Below are 27,273 nucleotides of genomic sequence, written 5' to 3' on the forward strand. Positions count from 1 at the left end.
TTAAATGTTAAAAATATACCTACCATATGGTCCAGCCATTCTACTTAGCTTTTTACCCAAGAGAATTAAAAGCATATTTTCATATAAGACTTACACGTGAATATAATAGCAGTCTTATTTTGTAATAGTTTCAAACTGGAAATCATCCAAGTGCCCATCAACAAGTGAGTGGATAAACAAACTGTAGTGTATCAATACAAGGGAATACTACTCGACAATGAAAAAATACTAAGTATTGGCACATGCAACAACATGGACAGCTTTTAAAATAATTAGGCTGAGTGAAAGAAGACAGACAAAAAACAAGGGTACATACTGTATAATTTCATTTGTTTAAAATTCTAGAAACTGAAAACTACCGTATAGTGATAGCAGATCACTGGTGTCTAGGGATGAGAGTCGGGGAAGAGGAAGGGATTAAACAGAGACAGAAAGAGGGGCGCCTGCGTGGCTCAGTTGGTTGGGCGTCCAACTTCGGCTCAGGTCACGGTCTCATGGTTTGTGAGTTCGAGCCCCGTGTCAGGCTCTGTGCTGACAGCTCAGAGCCTGGAGCCTGCTTTGGATTCTGTGTCTCCACCTCTCTCCGCCCATCCCATACTCATGCTCTGTCTCTCTCTGTCTCTCAATAATAGATAAACATTAAAAAAAAATTTTTTTTTAAACAGAGACAGAAAGAAACCATGGGGGTAATTGATATTTTCATTATCTTAATTGTGGTGATCATTTTGCAGGTGTATATGTAATTCAAAGGTAATCAAATTATACTTTAAAAATACTTGCAGTTTTTCATAGCTCAATAAAATTGTATCTCAACTAAAAAAGGAAACAAATATTGTAAAGAGGTGTTAGGGGTACAGTTCAGCAGCAAAAGCAGTATCATTTAATATATATACACTGCTATAGTATAAATACAAACATAAATATAACAACATATATTATTGAAGAGACCGACATGTCACCTGTTATCTTTGGTTTTATAGAGTTGCTGGAATGGTATCAAAGGAGATCATTTTATAAAGGAAATTATTACACCCTGAGCATCTAGCAGCCATCTTTCACTCTGCATAGAGGATCTGTACAGCTACAATGATAACGATAAAAAAAGGAACAGCAAGTTCTAGTAGACCATCTCAATCTTTATCTAAATATTGTTTTCCTTTTTTTCACTTCCTTGATAAAGCCTCTATATTATTGATTCTTCTCAGTGTGTTCTCTTAAACCAAATTATTACTAAAATACGAATGAATCCATTGAAACTATGTATTACTATTACATGGTATTGGTTAAGCAACTAATTTCCAGAATAACTTGGGGAAGTTAAATATTGTGTTTTATTATCAGTGAGGAACGAGAACCAAGCAATATAGTGGCTAAAGTAAGAATCTAAGCCAAGTAGAATGATAGGATTATCTTTGTAGTTCATATATTGTACTTAATTTATCCATTATGAAAATAGGTTCAGATCTCACTGGTCTGTTTATTAAAAAAAAAAAAAAAAAAGAATTCTGCATAGGCCACCTTATGTTGACATCATTGTGAATAAAAGAAAATAATGAGTTTATACTAAGGTTCAATGATACCACTTGGACAGCTCTGCACTAACATGTATCAATGCACAAAATAAATACAAATTTGTCAGTATTTTCGTACTGCAAACTACCACCTAAATTATGAGGTAGCTGACAATAGGGATGAATTTTACTTTCTATATATAATGATGTTTAAGAGATACTTAAACTTGATTTTAAGGCTCTGCAATGATTTAAGATGAGCCCACAGAGCTATAGTCCTTAGTTTTTAAAAATGGTCTCAATTATAGAGGACCTGGTTGGCTCAGTTGGTTGAGTGTGCAACTTCAGCGCAGGTCATTATCTCGCGGTTCTTGAGTTTGAGCCCCACAGCGCTCTGGCTGCTGTCAGTGCAAAGCCCACTTCAGATCCTTTATCCCCAGTTTCTTTGCCTCTCCCCCACTTGCCCTCTCTCAAAAATAAAAACTTTAAAAAAGTTCTCAATTATAGTAATAAGCATATCATATCAGCTATATGATTTTTTTTATATTTGGGAGGAAAAAGTGTGACCAGCTGGCAGTTTGGATTGGAAATAGCAATGACAAAACAAGTGGTCTGTGCTGAAAATCGTTAGGTATTATCTCTTGATGGAAAATCACCTTGGTGGAATGAAAACAACCTAGGTCTATAGTGATAACACAGTTGACCCTTGAACAATGTGGAGTTTAGGGGTACTGACCCCTGCACAATCAAACTTCTGCACATAACCTTTGACTTCTCCAAAACTTAACTACTGATAGCTTACTGTTGACCAGAAGCCTTACAGATAACATAAGCAGTCAATTAACATATATTTTATATATTATATGTATTACATACTGTATTCTTACTATAAAGTAAGCTAGAGTAAAGAAACTGTTATTAAGAACATCATAAAGAAGAGAAAATACATTTATAGTACTGTCTTGTATTTATTGAAAAAAGTCTACATGTAGGGGGACCCGCGAATTTCAAACCCATATTATTTAAGAGTTAGCTGTAATTTAGGCAACTAAAAAAATTAGGCAGAATGAAGTTTTCATTTAAGATTTACTTTGATTCTTAGAAGTTCTGGCAATTCCTGATGAATAATCTAGTAATAATTTATGTATCTTTCTGAACTAATTTTGCAAGACACTGCCAGGTAGTAATTGTAAACATAGGTGATTTCAAGACATCTCTTAGTCTAAACTTTATAAGTTTCTCATTACCTATGTATGTCCTTTCTCCTTTCACAGTCTATCATCAATCTGACCATTAACATTTTGTGTCACTGCTCTTCTGTATGAATTGCCAAAACTGCTGTATTTTTTTTTTTTTTTTTTTTTACACTTCTTCGCCTTTTGTGTGTCTTTATTCATTTTGGCCCCTCTGCCTTTCTCTCCTCTCTATTTACCCATCTAAGCCCTACAATACTTCAGATGCCACATTAGTCAGACCTTTTGTGGCATTCTATCTATATATATTATATATGCCTGTTTTGTGATTAGAGTTGTCTATGCCTGTGGTCACCAAGGTAGGGGTAGGGATAGAGGATGCAAGGATGCTCTACCGTGGTGCACAAAGAAAATATTAGAACTTTACACATAAAAAAATAAAAATTAACTAGGATGAGATGAAAATATGTGCCAAGTTGTATAATGTACAAAACCAATTAATCCCCAAATTGAAGTAATAAGATAATTAAAATACATATATTGATGGGGTGCCTGCCCAAATGCTTTCCTAATGAGGCACACACTAAAAAGTTGGGAGACTACTGATCTATGCTATTAATCATATATCCCAAATTGTCAGGTCTTTTTCTTCTTTGTAAAGTTAAAGATTGAATTAGATAATTTCTAAGGTCTTTTTTAGCTTAAATGTTCATTGAATTAAAAAATTTATTAAAAAAAAATTTCAAGCACACAGAAAAGTTACAAGTGTGGTGTAATTAACTCCCATATGCCATTCACTTAGTTTTACCCACTGTGCCACATTTCCTTTCTCTCTTAAATATACATATACATACATATTATTATGCTTTTGTTCAGAATCATTTGCTAGTAAATGGCAAAGGTTGTGACCATTCACCCTAAATACTTCAGCGTGTTTTTTTCTTTATTTAAATTTTTTTAAATGTTTATTTATTTTTGAGAGAGAGAGAGAGATAGTGAATGAGTGGAGGGGGGGCAGAGTGAGAGGCAGACAGAGGATCCCAAGCATGCTCTGTGCTGACAGCAGTGAGCCTGATGCAGGGCTTGAACTCATAAACCGTGAGACCTTGACCAAAGTTGGACACCTAACTGACTAGGCCACCCAGGTGCCCGTAGCATGTTTCTTTTAAGAACAAAGATACTCTTTTACATGACTATAGTATATTCATCAAACTCAGTGCTATATTATTATTTACTTTGTGGTCCATATTCAGATTTTTCCTATTTTCCAGTACGAATTTTATAGCTATTTTTCCCCCAATCCTAGGATTAGGTGCTAGGAAATTTTTTGACATGTATCTTTAGTTTTCTTTACTAGAGCAGTTTTTAGGTTTTGTCTTTCATAGCATTCACACTTAAAGAGTATAGGTTTTTTCTACTTTTGTAGAAAGTCTCATTTGGGTTTGCATAACTGTTTCCACTGTACCTTGATGTTTTTCCTTTGTTGTAGTTTAATTCTCTCTGTGTGGGCACACATGTGCTGTGTGCTTATATGTGAGTCCTTTTTCCCAAACTACATTGTAAGTTTCTTGGAGACAGAGATGATTCATCATCTTAATTTTTGTTCTTCACACTTCTAAGCACTTATAATAATAGTTGGCCTATAATAAAAGTTAAATATATTCATAAGTCAAAAGTTCTTGCATATTCTATAGATTAAAAGGATGCTTTAAAACATACAGAGAAGGATATATCAGATTAATTAACTCTCAGTAATTATTAGGAGGTCAAAGAATACCATGGTAACAATGGAAGTATTGTTTTATTTTATTGAATCTTGAAGGAAATTGGCTACTATAGAGTGTAATATAATATGGGGCATGCACAGAACACTGTGAATCCTGTACTAATTGACATGTGTTATTTCTTTTCATTGTTCCTCTGAGGAAGCCCTTTATAATAATGTTTGACCTCTTTTCCATATACAGTGTTCCAAAATATCATTTGCACCTGACCTGGTATTTCAGTGGGCAGTGAAATTACCATGAAAGATCTTGGACTTTTAAAAATATGTCTCTCAAGACTGGAAATGTTTAAGGTTGTCAGGAAAAAAGATCTTGTATTATCCTTAATTATCCTTTCATTATCAACTAAGCAAAAGTTTTAATAAAGTGGCTCACCCTAAGTTTTAAGAGCAGGCACAAGTTGTAAGTTTTCCATTTTGAAGCCAGCATCTGAAAGATGTATTACAGCCTTTTAGAGGTTCTGGTTTCCCTGAAGCCCTTTACTTATTTGTAAAGGTTCATAGTAAGCTTGAATTTGTTATCTAGGATTATTTAGGATTTTTAAATCAGTAGGCTTTATGGAACTCCCAGAACATTGTTTTCTCTAGTTTTGATGAAGAACATGTAATATACTTAGTATTGACTTTCTTAACTCTTGTCTGGGTCAATTATTATATCAGTTGATTCTTTTTCTCTGAAGGCCCATTCTAACTGTACATGTATCTGAACTTAACTGAATAACTCCTCATTACTCAGCACATACTTTAGTGAAGATATTCTTAGGAGTAACGGCTGACATTCTCCATATTGTGGTTTGTCTGTGTGTATGTGCCTGTGGATAACTTGGCAGTTGCTTCCTCGGCAAAATAACAGTCAGTGTGGTTCAGCCAAAGTTTAGAGGAATGAAATAGCTGAAATGAGAGTTTTTTGTATAATGCTGAGAGATACTCATCCTCAGTCCTTTCTTACTGAATTGCTCAGGTAGTAGCTAGTGTTCCATTGCCTTGGAAAACATTGAAAACAATAATACAAAGCAAACAAACAAAATCCAACAACAACCAGCAAACAGGAAATATCAGGTAGTTCAGATGATCTGCTTTCTTGCCACAGTATGAAGCCAAGAACTTTTCCTTGTAATTCAAAAATGTATGCTTCCATCAGAATCTGATTTAGAAAATGAAAAACACCATCAGATATATTTTTTCCAGGATCAGGCTTAATAGAAAACTGATGATGCACTAATCTTTTCACAGACATGACTTGGGAATATTTCATGTTTGCCAATCTTTTTAAAAAATAGTTTTTTTGAGGCATATTTCTATTACAGCAGGAAGAAGCACTATGATTCATTGAACTGTGTAAATTAAAGGCAAGGTCAAGGAACCAGCCATTGAAAGTGATGGCCCCTAAAAAAATTAAATCAATCAATCAATCAATCAATAGAGATGGCCCCTATGTATTCAAAGTACTTTAATCTTCTATTTTGACACGTTGAAATTTTAATTATATGTGATGCTATTTGATTATTATACACTTAGACTATTATAATGTGGTTGGTAAAATGTAGTTTATACTATACAATATCTTTATCCATTTTTCTTTAGTTATGAATTTGCTGAGAGATGTTTTAGTTTTATTTAAATGAAAACTTAGATTTCTGAATCAGCAGATGCTTAAAAAGTAAATATTTGTCAGGCAAAGTATGATTCCTATAAAATAAGGATTATCAGTGGGCTCTGTTGGACACAGTGTCCAACAGTGTCCAGGTAACAAAATTATGTATGATTATTATTTTTGATGTATCCACTAACTGGCTGCTTGACTTCCGGCAAATCATTTAAGTTCTCCAGACCTTTGAAAAATGAAACCTGTAGACTAGATGATATCCAGGTTTCAACTCTGAAATTCTGTGACTCTATCTACTCTTTTATGATGTCTATGATAGATGTAATGCAGAATACATTAGAAATTCCTGACACATTTTCTAAAAGGAAGATATTTTTAAAATATTGCGTGAGTTAATGGTTTTTGGTCTTGCATTTTGATATGGAAATGAGATACTTAAAATAACAACCACAACCACAGCTACATGACTTTTAATTTTTGCTAGGGTAGAGGGTGGCAGGTTGATGGGCAACCCCGCTATAAGGCCACAATTGTAGAGAGAACTTGCATTTGGAATTTCCTGTGTTATGCCATTACCTTAGCCTGGAGGATATAATTTCTTTCTTTGAAATTGCCTGCTTTGCTTGCATTTACATGCCTACCCCTGAATTTTTCCCAGTGTAGGCTGTTATATGCCTCACCTATAAAACATCCTTAAGTTTGAACCTGATTCTAATTTTCCAGAGGAAATTACAAAATGATTCTTTTTTTTCAAATGGTAGCCAGGTATAGTGATTTGACTTTTAACACCATTTAATTAATTTTGTCAGTGTTCCTAATAGGACAATCAAGTAAAAGCAAAAGCAAAAATGGATAAACAAAATCTTTCAAGTCCAGTGGCTATTTAAAGAATATTAGTAGGGAGTGTAGTATTTCATGTGTTTTTATTCTGAATTGGCTTCTCTTTTTCATATGATCAGTTCTTTACTTGCTAAGATGTCTTCTGTCCCTAACTGTCCCTAACTACAGCCAGGACCCCCTAGAAACATGCATAGTAATAGGTCTATAGTAGAAACTCAATAAATATTTAAGTGAATTGCAATTTCAGAAACATTTCATTAAACTTAAAGATTTAAAAGATTAATGAATGCCCGAAGTTATGAATTTTTTTTAACAAATGTTAGAATTGTCTTTGTAGTATATTTTTCTTCATTTTTAACTGACTGTAAAATTCATTACTTTAAATTCTGATCTGTCATGAACAATTACTGGGTATGATTACTGCCTAAGAACCAAGCATTGATACTTTGAGTTTTTTAACTGAAGAATCATAGTAGCTTTTACCTATTAGTACTTTGGTATATTTTAAAGCTAAAAACCTATAAATGTGTATAATTTGTGGTAAGTAGGTGATAGAGTGAAAAGCAAACCCAAAAAGGAATGGCTATACAGCTGCATCTGAAGCTATTCTCTTCTTTGCTCACAGACTATAGCTGTGTTAACATTTTAGCATTTGTTTCTTTTCAGAGAGGGTGAAAAGTGAAACCTTAATATGAACCATTTCAAGGTAGTTAACTCCATAGCATATACTAATGGAGAAGAAGAGTAGTGCAGACAAGTCAAAAATAGTAGATAATGACTGCTCCTCTTTATTAGTATAAAGAACATGGGAAGGGCAGTTGGGAACAGGAGCTGGGTGGGCATTTAAATTTGGAAAACTCATTGTTGCTATTTTTTTTCCCTGTGCTTCTGTCTGCAGCTTGGTCAGGATCCCTTGGGATGGAGCTTTAGCAGGGGGGAAAAGAGAGGGAACAAATCACTGAGCCTAAGGCATCTGTAGGTTGTCTCTCTTTCTGTTCCCTACATTTGGTAAATGTGAAGGGAATCCTCAGTAAGATTCCAGGTTAGATGATTTAGCAGGTGGTTGTTCAGTACTCAAAGGGAAAAATGTTGGTCTCTAGGAGGTAGCCTGAGTTTCTGAAAAAAATGTTATGGTAGGTTAACCTAACTTTATTCCTCTTTGGAAGGGTTCTTAGACCACTAATCACAAGATACAAGTGTCTGAATTTCATGCACTTTTTTAACATGGCCCATCTTGATATCATTGTGGATGAGAGTGATATGATAACACAGTCATGTTGATAGGCAACTGATTGAACAACCATCTGAGAGAATGTTATTTAATGGAAAGAGTGTTAACTTAGAATGAAGACTCTGGGATACTATAGGATTCTGTCACCAGCTTCATGTTATATAATATATAAACAAAGAATTAAAGGAAAATATAGTTGGCACACTGATCAGATTTGCAGGTAATATCCAGCTGGGGAAGGGGGGCTAAAATTATTAGGCGATAGAGACAGAAGTCAAAAAAGGTCCAAACATAGTGGGATGATGGGCTTGGTTATGAAGGTAAAATTTACTGAGAACAAGTTTCTAATGTAATATACAATACTGTGTATTACAGAACGAGGGAGAAGTGACTTAGATGTAGGGGTAGAAAAAAAAGACTTAACATCTTTAAGTTAAAACTCAGTATGAACAACTGTATGTTCCTTTTGAAAAAACACAGTATGATCTTAGGCTATGCTAATAGAATGTCTGGAGTAGGGTTAGTGATAGTCCTGCTTTATTCTATGTGCATCAGACTATTCTTTACTAGATTATTATACTTTAAGAGTGACAAGCTTCAGGTGCCTGGGTGGCTCAGTCAATTAGGTATCTGACTTTGATTTCAGGTCAGGTCATGATCTCTCGGTTTGTGAGATTGGACCCCGCATGAGGCTCTGCACTGACAGCACGGAACCTGCTTGGGATTCTCTCTCTCCCTCTCTCTGCCCCTCCCCCGCTTGTACCCCTCGCCCAAATTAATAAATAAACTTAAAAAATAAAAAGAGTGACAAGCTTCAAGCACATCCAGAAGATAATGGCTTAAAATGATAAGAGGATTTCTCATGCAAGCAACCTAAAGAAAGAAGGGTCATAATAGCTGTCTCCTAATATTTGGTGGGCAATCCTATATAAGAGTGGTTAAGAATGAGACTGTGAGGCTCCAGAATATAAGCTGTTTTATGGAGATAGATTTTGGCTCCATATAAAGAAGAGTTCTCTGGTCCTTAGAGATGTCCATAAAAGTGGAATGGACTGCATTAGGAATTAAATAGTGAATTTTCCAGGGTGCTCCCAAATTAGCTTCTGGGCCTGTGGCAATAGAAGAAATGTATTCATCAGACAGGGACTAAAACTAGTTGATTTCTAAGATGCAGTCTGACTTTTTTTGGTGGTGTACTCCCTGTTTGTTTACAACCAACCTTACTCCTTGTCATTTGGCAAAGAAGCAGAGAGTGTCTTTGACCATAAATTGAGAAGCAGGAATCATCTATTTATGTGAGTATCAAAACATGCCTGTTGCTTCTGCAAGGAGCTTTATTCTTTTCTACTCATTCCTAAAATATCTTCCTGAAATTAAAAGGACTTAACATAGGAGGTTAGAAGGGGAAATATATTCTTTCCAGGAAACATTGTTTATGATTTGATTCATTTTGATTAGCACCAAAACCAAGATGATGACATGGCAGCTCTTAGTTAGAGAGGGAGAGAGCCAAACCATAAGAGACTCTTGAAAACTGAGAGTAAACTGAGGGTTGATGGGAAGTGGGAGGGAGGGGAGGATGGGTGATGGGCACTGAAGAGGGCACCTGTTGGGAGGAGCACTGGGTGTTGTATGGAAACCAATTTGATAATACATTTCATATTAAAAAAAAAAAAAGATAGTGCTATGAAACCAATAAACACATAGCCACATCAGAATAACCAGTTCATTGGGTTTGTTCACTCATTTGTTCTTTTACTCATTTCATTTATAAATATTTTTGACTACTTGGTAAGAGCTGGGCACTGTTAGGTGTTAGGAAGTTTGTGTATAGTATAATTTCTCTCATGAAAAATCTGTTATAGACTCTGTGTCTTATAAGTTGCTAAGAAACACATTTACTAAAATAATAAACAAGTATCACTCCTTACTTTTTATTTTTTTCTGAGGTCAACTACAAAGTATAAAAGAAATGCTGAAAAATCCTGTGTTTAACTGTATGTTAGCTATTATGTGTATTCATAGGAAATCACATATTTATATACATCATCAGTATTAACATTGCTTTGAAACTGAATTCTGAGGTAGAACTTGTTTTTTCAGAGTTTTATAGTGTCAGAGTTATGTGTATTTTTTTCTTTTTCTTTTTCTTTCTTTCTTTCTTTCTTTCTTACTTTCTTTCTTTCTTTCTTTCCTTTTGGATTGTTAATTTCCATGTTGTTCTTTGAAAGGAAAAATAAAATATTGTATAAGGGTTTTAAAAATACATACTAACCACTCTTTTTTGAGGGAAAATGCCTTCCTTGCTCTCTTGGCTAAATGTTTTTAGCCAGTTTTAATTTCAATGTGTATTATTGCTAAGTAGACAAGAATGATCTTGAAAAAAGAAAGCTTTTGATATATTAAGCCAACAAAGGCATTGCCTGAAGGATAAGTTAATAGTTGAATACATTCACTGACTGTGCTGCCAAGTTTTATCTTTAATTTATTTTAATATAGGAAGGTTACTCTCTGTCTTTCATCTTAAAAATATACCTATTAACATTAACTTATAAATTATTATCACACCCAGGTAGGGTAGAGTAGTAGTGTCTAGTTTTGCAGTTAGAAATGTAAAATGAGAAGCTGGTGCTCCTCTGTGTAACTATAGCTAAGCAAGATTCGAGGCAGGAAGGGGTCCCCTCTGGTTGATTTTTAAGTCATCTATACATGTCTAAGACTGTTGCTTCTGCCAGATTGTCTTTGAAGTTTCCCTGGATTCTTTGGCAAAATATTAGTTCTTGCCCATCAGTCTTTCCATCCCCAGGTTATGATCTTCTCTGACATTTCCCGTAATCATCTCAACATTGTAGAGAATGGAAGAGATATTTGTATGCTCATGTTGATAGCAGCATTATTCACAATAGTCAAAAAGTGAATCAACTCAAAAGTCCAGCAGTGGATGAATGGATAAACAAAAGATGGTATACACATACAGTGGAATATTAGTCAGTCTTGGAAGGAATTCTGATATATGCTGCAACATGTGTGAACCTTCAGGACATTATGATGAGTGAAATAAGCAAGTCAAATAGTCAAAAAAGACAAATAGTATATGATTCCACTTATATGAAGGATCTAGAGTGGTCAAATTCATAGAGACAGAAAGTAGAATGATGGTTGGTAGGGAAGGGAGAAGAGGCAAATGAGATGTTGTTTAATGGGTGTAGTGTTTTAGTTTTGCAAGATGAAAAAGTTCTGGAGATTGGTTGCACAACAATGTGAATATACCTAACACTATTGAACTATGTACTTACAAATGATGATGGTAAAAAAATTTAATATGTATTTACCACAATGATGATGGTAAAAAAATTTAATATGTATTTACCACAATTAAAAAAAGAACTTTCAAAAATATTTCAAAAGGTTAGCTAAACAAAAACATCCCCTTTACATTAAAAATATTTAACACATTTCAGAGAAATGAAAAATAACAAAAATAAAAACTAAAAAAAATAGCCTCTATCAAAACTGACTGGTTACCAGATTAAAGTTTTTTGGCTTTGACCTTCAGGATTTGAGCTGTAAGACAAACTCACAAAGGATGTAACTCAGTGATTTACTCCACATGCCCAAAACTGAACTTGGGATTTTTTTCCCCCACAAATTTTTTCTTGCTCCCTCTGTCCTAAGTTAGACATGTGTGTGTCAACCCACACTTCTTTTTTTCCTTTATGCTCCAAATACTATTGATGGCCAAGTTCTACTAATAATATATTCTTCACCTTTCTCATATCTGCCTTCTCTGCATCAGTGGTACAATTTATTCATTCAAGGAATACTTTGTTAGCAGCTACAAAGTGCCAGACTTGGTTTTGGTTGATTGGGCTGTAGCAGTGAACAAAAATAGGTCCCCACTCCCATGAAACATGCAGGGAAGACAGATAATAAAGAATATATCTAAGTGTCAAGTAAATTGTATAATATTTTAGAAGGTGTTAATGCCATGAAAAGAGAAAAAGTAGGATAGGAAAGGGGGTTTGGATGTGCATATGGTGGGAGAGAGTTGCAATTAAAAATATAGTGGTCTGTATAGACCTCACTGAGAAGATGAAATTTCAGCAAAAACCTGAAAGAGGTTAGGGAATGAGCCATGAGAATATTTGGGGAAAAGCTTTCCAGACAGAGGGAATAGCCAACACAAAGGCTGTAAGATGAGAGCATTTCTGGTGAGTTCATGGAACACCAAGGAAGCCAGTACATCTGGAGTAGAGAGAGCAAAGGGAAGAGTCATGGGAAATGAGGTCATAGAGGTAACAGTGGTCAGCTCATGTAGGGCCTTTGTGGGGCATTTGGATGAAGGAAGTGTTGAGCAGAGGAGAAATACCTGATTTGTATTTTAAATGAGTCACTTTGGCTGCTGGGTTGAGAATAGGTTGTATGGGCAAGGTCTGAAACAGAGACCAGATAGAAGTTTGTTGGAAAGTTTAAATCAAGAAATGAAGGTGGGTTGGATGGAGTGGTTGATGGTAGTACAGGTGGCGATATGAGGTTGGATTCAATATATTTTGAAGAGAGAACTGACGGGAGTTTCTAATAGATTAGACATCAAGCATAAGAGAGTCAAGATAAATCTAAGTCTTTTTGTCCCAAGTAATAGGATTTCCCATCAATTGAGATGGGAAGGCTGATGGTAGAACAAGTTTAGAGGGGAGGTGTTGAATTATTGGACTTGTTAACTTTGAGGTGCCTATTTCATATCCAAGTGGAGGTATGGAATAGACAGATATGTGAGTTTAGAATTCCAGTGGAAATAAATTTGGGAGTCATATGCAAATATATGGTATTTCGTTTTTCTTTTTTCTTTTTCCTTCAAGTTGTTATTTAAATTACAGTTAGTTAACATACAGTGTAACAGTTTCATCTATAGAATCTAGTGATTCATCACTTACATACAATACCCATCACAATAAGTGCATTCCTAAATACCCATCACCCATTTAAACACCCTCCCCGCCACCCCCCCTCCAAGAGCAACCCTCAGTTTGTTCTCTGTAGTTGAGAGTCTGTTTTCTGGTTTGCCTCTCTTTTTCCCCTCTGTGTTCATTTTTTGTTTCTTAAATTCCACATATGAGTGAAATCCTATGGTATTTGTCTTTCTCTAACTGACTTATTTTGCTTAGCATAAGCAAATATATGGTATTTAAAACAAAAGACTAGAATAAGTAGGTAGAGAAAAGGGACAAGAACTGAGCACAAGGCACTTCAACACTAATATAGCTACACTGGAGCAGGGTGGAGGAGGAAAAAAAGAAATTGACTAAGGACACTAAGAAGAAGCAACCAGTGAGATAAAGAAGAAACCAGGTGCGGTGCCCTAGAAGGCAAGTGAAGGAAGTGTATCAAGGAGAGAGTGATTCATCATTGCCTTAGTTTAGATCTTCATAGTTATTTCTTAAGTTATATAGTATACTCTATCTCTTATTCCCTCTCCAAACCCATCCATATACCCCATCCTTTTCTGCTCTTTTATCAAAATATTCTTTAAAACAAACAAACCCACAAAGACACAAAAACACAAAAGAAAATGTTATTCTATAATTAAAATGTTATCAGGTGCTCCCAGTTGTCTATGGAATCTATGCTCCTTTTCAAGATACAGATTTTTATGATCTACCATCTCTATTTCTCTAGTCTCATCTCATCCCTTTCTGACTCTCATACTATCTCATGCCTCTTCTCTCTGGAATACATTGTGTTTTCCTATACTCATCCATCTCCAAATTCACTTACCAAAAACCTATGTATCTTTCAAATCTTAACTCAGGCATTGCATTTGGGTAAAGGGTTTTCTTAGCACTCAACTCTAAGCAGAATTGACTGCTTCCTTCCTTGCCCCAATTTTAGCCAGTAACATGCTCTTCTTAAAACCCTCAATAACATATTATTGTATTACTTATTTTCTGTCTCCCTCATAAACTTCATGAGGGCAAATATTATTCCTAATTTATCTCTCTATCCCCAGACTTTGGCACAATGTGTGACACCTGGTGGTACTGAACAAAGACTTGTTAAAAGGCGATTTTTTTTTTTTTTTGCTTTAAACAGTCAATTATGTTTGAAGGAATTAAGTAAATGAGGAGGAAAGTCTTTTATATACTTATTTTAATATTAAATGTTAAAATTAAATTTATTTAATACATTTATTGACTTAAATTAAAAGTTTATAAATAATATATAAAACAGTATTAAATTTAAATGAAAACAATTTATAAATATATATTTAATATTTATTAACAAATATTAAGTATTAAAACCAAATATTAATATTAGATGCCACATATTTATTATTTCTGGTATTCTTCATTACTTTGCATAGATCCAAGTTTTCATCTGGCAGTGTTTAGCATCATCCTGAAGAATGTTCTTTAACATTTCTTTTTTTTATTTTTTGTTTTATTTTATTCTTAGCGTTTATTCCTTTTTGAGACACAGAGAGAGACAGAGCACAAGCAAGGGTGGGGCAGAGAGAGAGAGAGACACAGAATCTGAAGCAGGCTCCAGGCTCTAAGCTGTCAGCACAGAGCCCAATGTGGGGCTTGAACTCATGAACCGTAAGATCATGACCTGAGCCAAAGTTGGATACTTAACCAACTCGGCCACCCAGGTGCCCCTCTTTAACATTTCTTATAGTGCAGACATGCATGCAATAAATTCTGAGTCTTTGTTTTCCTGAAAAAATATCAAAAATTTTTGAAGGATATTTTTGCTAGATATAGAATTCTAGGTTGACAATGTTTTGTGTTTTTTCCTTTTAACACGTTAAACTCAACTGATACTGTTCCACAGATGGTGAGCCTGTTTTTGTCTTTTCCTGTCTGTGCCTCAGTGTGGATAATTTCTATTGTTGTGCTTCAAGTTCAGTGATCTTTTCTTGTGTCTAATCTGTGATGAATTACATGAATGAATTTTTCACTTCATATATTGTGTTTTTCATTTCTAGAAGCTCTGGGTTTTTGTTTTGTTGTTTGTTTTAGTCTTTTATATCTCTATTTATTTTCATGTTTTCCTTTACGTCTATGAGCATAAATGTAGTTCTTTTATAGTCTTTATCTGCTATTTATTTTTGTTATTTACATGTCTGTTTTATTTTTTAATGTTTTCTATATGGGTCTCATTTTCTTGATTCTTTGCATGTCTGATAATTTTGGATTAGATGATGGATGTTGTGAATGTTCTGTTGTTGAGTGCAGAATTTACTATCTTTCTGTTAAGACTGTTAGGCTTAGTTATAATAAGTAGTAAGTTAATTGTGGATAGGTTCAATTCTTTTGAAGTGTTTTTTAGTGTGTCTAGAGTTGTCTTTACTTTAGGGCAGTGGTCCTCAAAGTGTGGAACCTGGACCAACAGCATCATTATTACCTGGGAACTTGTTACAAATGTAAATTCTAGAACTTTGCGCCATAATAACTGAATAAAAAACTGGGGGTGGGGTGATGCTTAACAATCTGTGTTTTAACAAACCTTCCAGGTTATTCTGATGCACTCGAACTTTTAAGGATCAGTACTGTAGAGCTAGTTTAGCTTTGCTACTAGTGTGTGACCCTTCTGGAGTTTCTGTGCTCTAGATATTTATCCAGGTCTCTACTTTAGCTGGTGAAAATGTCATACAGCATTGTATGAGTTCTAGATATTATTCAGATTACCACTTATGATACTTTAATTGGCTTTGTGACATTTATTCTGTACTTGCACAGGTTAATTTTTACCCATAGTCTCAAGAAGACCCCTGTGCAGACTTCTTGAGCTCTTCTCTGCATAGCTCCCTTCTTTTGAGTTCTCTGTTCTACAGATTCCATCCTTTTCCTTCTCTTTAGTCTCTGAACTCAGTCACCCCAATTCAACAAGGTATTTATACTCTGCTTAGGTTAGCACTCCCTATGTTGCATTCCAGAAAGTGCTTCCCGACAGACATTTTGGGGATATTTTAGCGACTTACCTTGTTCATTTCCCTGCACTTAGGGATCACAGTCCTCCACTGACTTTTGTCCAATGTGACAGTAGTTCCTTTATATATTTTGTTTAGTTTTCTCACTGTTTATAGCAGGAGGACAGCTCTGGTCCCAGTTATTCTGTTATGGCTTCAGGTACTTATTTTTTATGGTCAGGAGATCACATGAGAGCTACTTCTCTCTCTCTTTCTCTTTAAAGTATATTTATTTATTTTGAGAGAGACAAAGAGAGCACAAGCAGGGAAGGGGCAGAATGAGGGGGAGAATCCCAAGCAGGCTCCACACCACCAGTGAAGGACCTGATGCAGGGCTTGAACCCATGGAACTGTGAGATCATGACCCAAGCTGAAACCAGGAGTTGGACTGTCAACCAACTGAGCCACCCAGGTGCTCCTCATGAGAGCTAATTCTGTGAGGAAAATGAACAGCGTATTAGTTTCTTCACATTACATCTGGCACTACTAGAGTGTTATATGTTCTGCATATTAGACACTATGCTAGGACAGGAGGCTTCAAACCTAACTATGATAGGGTTTTGACTTCAAAGATCTCATAACCTATGAAAGAAGACTGACATAAACAACTCATTATGGCAGCCTATGATAAAGGCTATAATAGAGCAACCTGAAATTATATGAAGATCCTGGACTTTGAAATCAATGGGCTTCATTTGAATCTCAACTCCATGACTTATTATTGTGTTGTTATGTAACCTCTCATCACCTTGGTTTCTTATTCTGCAAAATGGAGAAAATACTTGTAGGACTGTTGAGAAGATTGAAATAAAATTCTTTTATAGAATACTTGGCATGTAGTAGAGGCTCATTGTCAGCTCCTTTCCCCTTAGAATTAACATAGGACAGAGAAGCAGTTAATTATTACTGTTTAAATCGTCAGGGAGGAAATGACATTTAAATTGTGCCTTGAATGCAGAGTAGGATTTTGATATATGTTAGATGGGTTCCAAGGACATTCTACTTTAAAGGAACTGAATGAGCAAAGGCTCAAAGGTGTAAAAGGTAGGGAAGTCTGTAAATATACTTATGAAAGTTAGCATAGTCCAGGGCCTTAAGAAAAGCAGTATGGATCTTAAAAAAAAATCCTAGTAGTAGGAAAGTAAAAATAAAGAAAAAAAAGAACAAACAGAAAATCTAACCCATAGTAAAAGTATACTTCCTTAGGCCATTCCTATTTACTGCCATGACTAATAAATCTGGGAAGGCCTGTGGAAAATTCCTGTGGGCTGATATTTTCCTAACCACTATTCAAAACTACTTTAAGTTGATATTCTAAGCTGATCATTTCATTAATATTAAACTCTAGAGCATGTTCCCAAGTTTCTAAGAGTGCTGAATTGTTTTTCTGCTATCTGTTTCTTTGGGTTACTTCCATTTTTATCTTTCTTGTCCTATAAACATTAATTCCCCAGGTTTTCTAAGTGATTGAGAATGTGAAAGTACTGAAAAGACATTTCTTAGACTCTTCTATGTCTTTCTATATTCACATTTAGTAGGATTGCTGTCAAGATTTAGTAAAATATATAAATAATATATTCTCCCTCTTTTGGCAGAGAATTCTAAACTTAAGTGTTTTAATTCTTTGAGGTTAAGATTGGTTGTAATGAGATTTTGTTTGTGTTTTTGTTTTAAATTACTATTTTGTATACTGTTTATTAAGAATCAGATGGCTTCCTGGATTGAGTTTGCTTCCTTTCTCCAGTGGGTAACTTTTATCTGACCTTAAGGTATTTATTCGATTATTGTTTTCTTTGATTTGTGAAGCTCTGGAATATTTTAGAAAAAATGAGGCTCATGGAGAGAGCTGTTACCCCTGAAAATGATAAGACCAGAAATGGACAAAAACAAAACTCAGACATCACCCTTGAAATCTGGATTTTAAGGTTTTAAAAAGTCCTTCGCCTTTCTCTCTGATACCAATTACTGATAAGTCTGTCCCTCTCCTCTGTGATATGTTCTCACACAAAAAAAATCCTCTTGTGTTTGTGTGAGAATTACATTGAGTTCATAAATTAAATTGAGGAGAATTTACATATTTACAATATTGAATTTTGTCATTCATGAATATGGTTTATTTATTTAGGCCATCTTTAATAATTATAGAGTTTTATCTTTAAAGATCTTGTACACTATGTATTAGATTTATTGATTTGAAAAAAATTTTTAATGTTTATTTATTTTTGAGAGAGAGGGAGATAGAGTGTGAACAAGGGAGGGGCAGAGAGGGAGAAACTTTCCCTTAAAAATTTTTTTTTAAATGTTTATTCATTTTTTTTTTTTTTGAGAGAGAGACAGAGTTACAAGCAGGGGAGGGCAGAGAGAGACACAGAATTGAAGCACACCCTTATTAGATTTATTAATGAGCTTTTAATAGTTTTTAAAAATGGGAGTTATTTTTTGTTAAACAAATTGGTTGTTGCCTCAGAAAATTGATTTTTATATATAGATTTTAAGGCCAGCAAATTTGCTTTATATGTTTATTAAAATGGTTTGTACATTTTCTTAGATTTTCCAGGGAAAGAGTCAGATTACATGCAGTGGCAGTGTTTCTTTTCCTTTCCAAATCTTACACTACTCAATTCTTGAATAGAAGTGGTGATAGTGGGACCTTGGTTTGTTCCTGACTTAAAGAGACTCCTTCTAACATATCATTTTTCATGTTAGAAATTTTCTTTGTTGCTGGATTGGTGGTCATTTTTTAAAGTAGTGAATCAAGGGGTTCCTGGGTGGCTCTGTTGGTTGAGCATGAGACTTGGACTCAGGTCATGATCTCATGGTTTGTGAGTTTGAGCCCCATGTTGGACTCTGTGCTGACAACTCAGAGCCTGGAGCCTGCTTCAGATTCTGGGTCTCCCTCTCTCTCTGCTCCTCACCTGCTCATGCTCTGTCTCTCTCTCTCTCTCTCTCTCTCTCTCAAAAACAAATAAAAACATTTAAACAAATTTTAATAAAGTAGTGAATTTTAAATGGTTTTTGTGTACCTACTGAGATAAATCATCTGAATTTTCTTTCTTCTGTTAATGTAATAAAATTTGTTAATGGATTTTCCAGTGTTAAACAGTTCTTGTATTCCCAAACTCTATTTAGTTATTTGAAAATAATACATTGCTAGATTTCTTTTGTTAATATTTTGTTTAGGAATGCCCTGTGACTTTTCTTTCTAGTATTATACCTTTTTGATGATAGAATAAGCTTGGTAGCTTTTCCTAATTTTCTAATATCTGGAAAAATTTGTCTAATATAGGATATATTCCCTAAGGATATGGTTAACACTTATTTTATACCCTGTGTACCTAGTGAAGTTTTTAGGTAGGATGTTGTTTTTGCTTGTTTTTGTAGATTAAGTATCACATACATATGGAAAAGTGCATAAATCATAAATGTACAGTTCAATGAATTTTCACAAACTGAACAAATCCATGTAACCATAATCCAGATCAAGAAACTAAACATTACTGGGGCACCTAGTTGGCTCACTGGGTTGAGCGACCAACTTCGGCTCAGGTCATGATCTCATGGTTCTTGAGTTCGAGCCCCGCGTCGGGGTCTGTGCTGACAGCTCAGAGCCTGGAGCCTGCTTCAGGTTCTGTGTCTCCCTCTCTCTGCCCCTCCCCTGCTCATGCTCTCTCTCTCTCTCTCTCTCTCTCTCTCTATCTCAAAAATAAATAAACATTAAAAAAAAAAAAAGAAACTAAACATTACTAACACCCCAGAAGTCTTCATTGTGTACCCTTTCAGCCACTGCTGCTCTCCAGTTGTGACCACTACTCCAATTTCTAAACCATAGGTTGGGTGTGTTTGGTTGGTTCGTTGGTTGGTTGGTTGGTTAGTTGGTTTTGAATTATATATAAGTGCAGTCATATGGAATGAACTCTGTTGCATATGACTCCTTTCACTCAACAATATATTTGTGAGATTCATCATGTTTTGTGTAATTGGAGTTTATTCATTTTATTTGCCGTGTAGTATTCCATTACTAGAATAATCATGCAATAGAATATACTACATTTATTTACCCGTTATCCTATTAATGCATGTTGGGGTACTTTTCCATGTCTGGCTAATGTGAATAGGGCTGTAATGAACATTTTTCTGTATGTTTTTTGGTGAACATACAGATTATGTAATATTTGTAAAATACGTAAAATTATGTAAATATTTACATGCCTCTTTAACCTAGGAGTTGAATTACTGGGTTATTGCTTTTGCCTGTGTTCAGCTTTAGAGGTTTAGTGGTTGCCAATTAAGTTGTTTAACTAATTTTCATTTTTACCAGCAGTGTTTGAGTTCTGATTGTTCCACTTTTTTTTTTAATTTTTTTTAATGTTTATTTATTTTTGACAAAGAGAGAGACAGAGCATGAGCGGGGGAGGGTCAGAGAGAGGGAGACACAGAATCCGAAGCAGGCTCCAGACTCTGAGCTGTTGGCACAGAGCCCAACACGGGCTCGAACTCACAGACCACGAGATCATGAGCTGACCCAAAGTCGGACGCTCAACCAACTGAGCCACCCAGGCGCCCCCTTTTAAAATATTTTTTAATGTTCGTTTATGTTTGAGAGAGAGAGAGAACGGGAGAGAGAGAGAGAGAGAGAGAGAGAGAACGAGAACACAAGGGGGGGGGGAGGGGCAGAGAGAGAAGGAGACCTAGAATCCAAAGTGGGCTCCAGGCTCTGAGCTGTCAGCACAGAGCCCAGCCTGACACAGGGCTAGAACTCGTGAACTGTGAGATCATGACCTGAGCCAAAATTGGATGCTTAACCAACTGAGCCACCCAGGCGCCCCTTGTTCCACATTCTTATTGGGACTTGGTATTTATTTATTTTAGCCATTCTAGTGATGTTGTCTGTCATAGTATGCTGTTAATTTGCCTTTTCTTAATGATTAAATACATTATCACCTTTTTCATATACTTATTGGCCATTTGGATAGTCTTTTTGGTAAAGTACCTATCCGAGTTCTTGCCCATTTGGATTGTCTCCTTTTTTCTTATTGACATATAGAAGTTCTTTATACATTACAGATACCAGTCGTTTGTTGGATATATGTACTGCAAACAGTTTCTTTTATGGGTAGATTTTATATTAGCTTTTAAATTTTCTAATAGTTATTCAAGTTTTCTGTTTCTTTTTGAGACCATTTTAATAATTTTTATGGCATGTTGATTTATCTGTTTTTAAATCTGTTGATATAAAGTTGTTTCAATTATTCTAGAAAATTATTAGTCACTATCTCTTTAAATATTGCATAGGGGCGCCTGGGTGGCTTAGTCAGTTGGGCATCGTTACTTCAGCTCAGGTCATGATCTCATGGTTCATGAGTTTGAGTCCCACATCAGGCTCTGTGCTGACAGCTCAGAGCCTTGAGCCTGCTTCAGATTCTGTGTCTCCCTCTCTCTCTGCTCCTCCCATGCTCATTCTCTCTCTCTCTCTCAAAGATAAATAAATATTAAAAATAAATAGAAATAAATATAGCATATACAACCATAGATGTGTGTGTATTTTTAACATAACTGGTAGCATGCTTTATATACTGTTTTGTACTTTGTTTTCTTAATATTTCTTGGAAATTTTTGCTTTTCAATATATAGAGAGCTTCTAATTTTTAAAAATAGCTTCAGAGTATCTAATAATGTTATGTGGTAAGTTATTACCCAGTCCCATATTAATGGGCATTTAAATAATATTCAGTCTTTTGTTATAACAAACCTAGCTACAATGATAATAAATTTATAAAGTGGAATTTCTGGTCTCATAAATACCTGGGCTGGTACAATATTAACTTTTATGTTTATTGTTCTGCTTTTAATTTTTAAAATCTTTAAAATATTGAGATACAATTTATATACAATAAAATTCACCATTATTAGGGGTTCAATTCAGTGGTTTTTTTTTTTTTTTTTTTTTTTAGCATATTCAGAGTTGTGCAACCATTACCACTATCTAATTCCAGAACATTTTCATCATCCCAAAATGAAACACTGTACCTATTAGCAGTCTTCTGCCTTCCACTGGCCCCTGGCAACCACAAATCTACTTTCTGTCTATATTTGCCCACTGTGGACATTTTATATAAATGAAATCACACAAAATGTGGTCTTTTGTGTCTGGCTTCTTTTCCTTAGTATAATGTTTTATTAAAATTTCATCCATATTGTAGCATGTGTTGGTGCTTAATTCCTTTTGTGGCTAAATAATATTCCATTGTATGGGTATACCATATTTTAGTTGATGGACATTTGGCTTGTTCCTACTTATTGGCTATTATGAATAATCCTCCTATGAATGTTTGTGTGCAGATTTTTGTGTGGACATATGGTTTCAGTTTTCTTCAGTCTATACCCAGGAGTGGAATTTCTGGGTTATACAGTAATTCCATGTTTAACTATTTGAGGAACTATCAAACTGTTATCAGCTGCACCATTTTACATTCCCACCAGCAATATGTAAGGGTTCCAATTTCTCCACATCTTTGTTAACACTTACTCTTTTATTTTTTTTTTTTAATTTATGGCTGCTGTCCGAAATGATTATGAAGATGTATCTCATGGTTTTGAATTGCATTTTCCTAATGACTAATAATATTGAACATCTTTTCATGTGCTTATTGGCTATTTATATGTCTTCTTTAGTGAAAGGTCTATTCAGATTTTTTGCTTCCTTATTTTAATAGGTAATTTATCTTTATATTATTGAGTTGTATGAGTTCTTTATATAGTCTGGATATTCGACCCCTATCAGGTACATGATTTGGTTATTTTCTTTCATTCTGTGTGTTGTCTTTTCACTTTCTTGATAGGGTATTTTGAAGCAAAATTGAAAACATTTTAATGAATTCCAATTTATTTGTGTTTTCTTTTGTTGCTTGTGCTTCTGGTATCATATTTAAGAGTTTATTTCCAAATGTACCTGAAGTCACAAAGATACACTCTATGTTTATGGTTGTAGCTTTTACATGTAGGTCTTTATTACCTTTTGAGATAATTTTTCAATATAGTATCAGGTAAGGGTGCAACTTCATTCTTTTGCATGTGGATATCCACTTGTCTCAGAATTTTTTTGAAAAGACTATTTTTTCCTCATTGAATGATCTTGGCGTGCTTGTTGAAAATCAGCTGGCTGTAGATGTATGTATGGGTTTATTTCTGAACTCATAAATCTATTCCATTGATCTACCTGTCCTTATGTCACTACTACACTGTCTTGATAATTGTAACTTTTTAGTAACTTTTGAAATTGGGAAGTGAGTCCTCCACTTTTGTTCTTTTCCAAGATTGTTGGCTATTCTGACTCCTTTGCATTTTCATGTGGTTTTTAGAATTAGTTTGTCCATTTCTATAAAAAAAAAAAAAGGCAACTGGAATTCTGATAAGAATTTGTATTAATCTTGGACCAAATGAGGAGTATTGCCATCTTAACCATATTAAGCATTCAAATCCATGAAACATGGGATGTCTTTCCTTTTTTTTTTTTAAGGTCTTTTAAAAATTATTTTAATAATGGCTTTTGTCACTTTTATTAAACATTGTGCAGAGGTTCTAGCCAGGGCACTTAGGTAAGAAAAAGAAATAAAAGGCAATAGTTTGGAAAGGAAAAGGTAAAATTGTCTTTGTTTGCAGATTACCTGATCTTTTATATATGGAAACCCCAAAAGAATTCCCAAAAAGAAAAAAAATAATTAGAGAAAATAAATGAGTTCTGCAAGTTTGCAAGATTCAAGATCAATAAACCAAATGACTTGTATTTCTATATGCCATCAATGAAAATGTGAAAATGAAATTAAGAAAATAATTCCATTTACAATAGAAAAAACCAATACAATAGGAATAAATTTAAACAAAGAAGTGTGATACTGTTCTCTTCTGATTTCTATTTTTCACCCCTGGTATTTGGGGATTTTTAAAATTAATTTGAAGCTCATCTATGTTTACAAAATAAAAATCTATGTATATCTTATCTAATATTTCTATATGTTTAGAAAGAAGTGACTGTATATGTGTATGGTTAGAGAGATCTAGGTTAGATCATTTCCCCAAATTACTGGAAATTCACCAGTAGATTTTCTAACTATAAATAGTTTTTGGGAGCTTCAACCCAATTATAGGAGAAAGGTATTAAGCAAAGGTATAAATGCAATGGAGCAAATTAATAACAAAGTGCTGATAAATGTGACTAAATGAAAATTTTAAATATCTTTACATTAGAAGAACTTTAAAAGCCAACAATTAAGAGGTAGAAATACTCCTAAATATATGTTGGTAAAGTGCAAATATCTTTTTTTTTTTTTGAAGGGCAAATATCTTTCTATGTGAAGTATTCTTTTAAATCAATGAGAAGGGGAAAATGGTAACCTATAATAGAAAAATGGCCAAATAATATATTAAAATAAGAATTCACAGAAGAGGTGCACCTGAGTGGCTCAGTGAGTTAAGTGTCCAACTCTTGATCTTGACTCAGGGCATGATATTGGCTCTAGTCATGATCTCATGGTTCATGGGATCAAGCCCTGTGTTGGGCTTTGCCCTGATAGCACAGAGCCTGCTTGGGATTCACTCGCTCCCTCTCTCTTTGCCCCTTCCCTGCTTGCATGCATGCTTGTGCACACTCTCCCTCTCTCTAAATAAAATAAACTTAAAAAAATTCACAGAAGTACAAGTGGCTAATAGAGAAAAGAAAAATATTTACCTTCATTAATGAAATAAATGCAAATTAAAATAGAGTCATGTTATTTGTTTGCCTTGCATACTTTAGAAAAATATGATGCCTTTTGTGGGTGAGTATGGAGTGAAACTCTCAGATAACTCAATAGGGGAAATGTAAACTGGCATTACATTTGACAGCACTTATAAAATTATATTTATGTAATTTAAACCAGTAGTTTTACTTTTGGAATTTATTCTGGGAAGATCATTGTTTTTAATATGGATTAAGTACAATATGTTCATTTCAGCATTTTTAATGGCATAAATTTGGAATCAACAATACAGAGATGGTTAGTTGCATACAGTAGAATATTTTACCATTATTAAAATTCATATTTTAGAATTTGGAAAAGTTTCTCTTCATATAATGTTAATGTTAATTAATGTTAATGAAAAATTGCAAGATACAAAGCTATGTAAAAAGTTGATAACGGTTCTATAAAAAACAACGATCAGGGGCGCCTGGGTGGCGCAGTCGGTTAAGCGTCCGACTTCAGCCAGGTCACGATCTCACGGTTCGTGAGTTCGAGCCCCGCGTCAGGCTCTGGGCTGATGGCTCGGAGCCTGGAGCCTGTTTCCGATTCTGTGTCTCCCTCTCTCTGCCCCTCCCCCGTTCATGCTCTGTCTCTCTCTGTCCCAAAAATAAATAAAAAACGTTGAAAAAAAAAAATTAAAAAAAAAAAACAACGATCATCCGCACAACAACCAACAAACATGCACAAACATACATATAGAAAAAGAAATACATCGTCATATTGACAGTGTTTGTTTTTAGGTGATTGAATTAAAGTTTATATTTTCTCCTTTATATAGTTCTGAATTTTCCGGATTTTCACAAATAAATGTGTTGCCTTTTAATTAGGAAAAAAAGTACAATATTTATGAGTAGGATGTTTTCACACAGATTAAAGAGATTATTATGGCATGGTGAGAATTTTTTCCATATGGCCTTGGGGTTTTCTTCCTTTGGTTTATGAGTGCTGACAGTTGTAAACTAGTTTGCTAAGTGATAGGAAGCAGCTTTGAAACTTGAAGTATTTTAAATCTTAAGGATTTACAATGAAGAAAATACTTGGGCAAATAGTGTCAATAAGTCCTGATATGTACTGCTGACTTGTCACCAGTTGGGTTAACATTTGTGTAATGATAACTTTGTTATTCCTCCCCCATTTGTTGGTCTCCCATGCCGCCCTTCACCAAGCTCATGTAATTAGTTCAGTGTTACAGTAATGTAATATGCACTAGGGCCATTTGAGTAGCTCACTCTCACTCCGACCCCCTTCCAAAACCTATCACTTTTTCCTTTAAATGTTATATTTTATTTCTTGTTGTAAATTTTTAAATAGGATTTCCTTAATAAGCAGAGCCATCTTCCTAGTCTTAGGTTCATGGTCTCTTTAATTATAGTGGAGTTTTCATGTTATGTCTAGAGTGGAAATCTGAGGTAATTCGACCTCATTTTGCATCTCCTGTGTGCCATTGCACTGATAGTAGGGGTGTAACAAAGAATAGACTATGATCCTTGCCTTTCTCTGATTCCCAGTGGAGATTTTATAGTGTGGGTGAGGGGTAGGGTGGCGGTGGTAGTAGTGGTGATGGAGACAATGGCATAGTAATTAAAAGAATGAGCTATTCTACAACTTACTTGTTTTTTAACCTCAGTATAACCACAGTATTCTCATCTGTGAGTAGAAATAATAGTGCTTTCTTCCATCACTCTCTATTTCCTTATATTTTTCCCTTTTCTTCACTGAACTTTTTGCTTCTGAGACTAAATGGTTTTATTCATTTATTCACAATAATGTAAAATCCTAGAAGACAATCACTCTGTCTGGCTTACTCATATATTTCTAGCATGTAGAATAGGGTCTGCTACATAATAGTTCCCAATGTGTTTCTTCTGGAGCATTCTTCCTATGTGTTTGTACAGAACTTTATTTAGTTCACTGCTCAATTATCATCTCAATAGAGAGGCCTTGCTAGGCAACCTCTTCTATTAAATAGCATCCTTCATTTTTCTCTATTTTATCCTGCTTTATTTTTCTCCATAACACTTAACAGTACTGATATTATATTATGTATCTATCTGTTTTTTTGCTTACTCCTGTCTTTTTCACTAGAGTCTAAGATCTATCAGTACCAGGACTTTGTTCACTCTCTTTTTTTTTTTTTTTTTTTAATTTTTTTTGTTTGTTCACTCTCTTATCCTCAGTTTCTCATGAGGCACATTAGGCTGTCAAATGTTTGTTGAATAAATAAATGAATAAAACTGTTGAATATATGGATAAATAGGTAAAGGAATATTACTTTTGAGGTTGCTTTGAAAATGAAATGAACAAATTCATGTGTTTTACTTCCACAATCACTGATACAAGTAGATGCCTAATGAATGTTAGCC

At 34.6% G+C, this 27,273-nt stretch overlaps 1 protein-coding gene across 4 annotated transcripts in view; it reads left to right on the forward strand.

The window, feature by feature from the left end:
• Nucleotides 1-27,273, forward strand: part of RAD51B (RAD51 paralog B) — a 640,959-nt gene that overhangs the window by 128,880 nt on the left and 484,806 nt on the right. The window contains exon 9 of one of the 4 annotated variants that reach the window (XR_006203917.1): nucleotides 981-1,831. The exons of the other annotated variants lie outside the window; for them this stretch is intronic. The gene's annotated coding sequence lies outside the window, so the exon portion shown is untranslated. Of the gene's footprint in view, nucleotides 1-980; nucleotides 1,832-27,273 lie in introns of those variants that run through there. 4 annotated transcript variants of the gene reach the window in all.

The sequence above is a fragment of the Panthera leo genome, chromosome B3, assembly GCF_018350215.1.
Source record: "Panthera leo isolate Ple1 chromosome B3, P.leo_Ple1_pat1.1, whole genome shotgun sequence".
Taxonomy (NCBI): domain Eukaryota; kingdom Metazoa; phylum Chordata; class Mammalia; order Carnivora; family Felidae; genus Panthera; species Panthera leo.